The sequence below is a fragment of the Crocodylus siamensis genome, chromosome 4, assembly GCF_052110815.1.
Source record: "Crocodylus siamensis isolate JL-2025a chromosome 4, ASM5211081v1, whole genome shotgun sequence".
NCBI classification, from domain to species: domain Eukaryota; kingdom Metazoa; phylum Chordata; order Crocodylia; family Crocodylidae; genus Crocodylus; species Crocodylus siamensis.
This window is the reverse complement of record NC_143398.1, coordinates 104,227,695-104,228,624: the sequence shown is the minus strand read 5'-3', so window position 1 is coordinate 104,228,624 and position 930 is coordinate 104,227,695. Positions and strand designations below refer to the sequence as shown.

Here is a 930-nt window from a genome sequence, read left to right as displayed (position 1 = left end):
TCTGAGTGTGCGCGCCCCTCCCCCCTACTGCAGCAGCCTGCACCCGGGCTGCCCTGACGTTTGGAGTGGCTAACTATAATGGCATTTTCATCTGTATACTGTTTTATTCTTTATACGGCATGTTATACTTTAATGCATTGTACACTAATTCTTTGAAAATTTGCACTACACATATAGATTCACAGATGCTAGGGTCAGAAGGGACCTCAACAGATCATCAAGCCCGAACCCCTGCCTAGGCAGGGAAGAGTCTTAGGGTCAGATGACCCTAGCCAGAATGCCTATCCAAAATAGCTGCATGTCAAAGACTACCTCAAGCTGCTCATATATGCAAAGTATTCACCTGTAGTACCTGCATTGGCTGGGAATTGAACCCAGGTCTCCTACATGGCAAGCAGGAATTCTACCATTGAACCACCAATGCACAATACATTATATACAGCACCATTTTCCTTGACTATAACAGATAATCAGAATTTTGAGATTATCAGCACCCCCATTCCTCACTCATGCTGGATAACAGAGATTTTACTGTATTAAAATCTGAGCAGAGGTGTGACAACAGATGGCTTCTGTTACTCAAATGAGACAATGTTGCCACATCTCATGAGTTGTGTGATATTTAGCAGTGTTTTCTTAAAGCTTCAGCTTCTGGAGTCAGGTGATCACCTGAGAAGCTCAGTTTTCATTAAAATATATTCTAGCATTATGTTTGCAGAGAAAGTTTTGAAAAATATGAGCCCAAAAAGTTCAAGAGCAACAAGGGAAATTTAAAAAACCCTAAGAATTATATTTAAAAATATTGCATTGCTTTAAGTCAACTAAATGAATTTATCAGGCGTAGCACCTGATCTTTAAATCTATGAAGCCGGCAATACTGAGGACAGCAAGAGAAACAAACCATGGTGAGAAATGTATCTAAACCGGGGC

At 40.8% G+C, this 930-nt stretch overlaps 1 non-coding gene across 1 annotated transcript; it reads right to left on the bottom strand.

The window, feature by feature from the left end:
* Window positions 1-353: 353 nt before the first annotated feature.
* On the bottom strand, window positions 354-424 carry TRNAG-GCC (transfer RNA glycine (anticodon GCC)). Its single transcript has one exon. It is a non-coding gene; the product is annotated as a tRNA-Gly (tRNA).
* Between the last annotated feature and the right edge of the window lie 506 nt (window positions 425-930).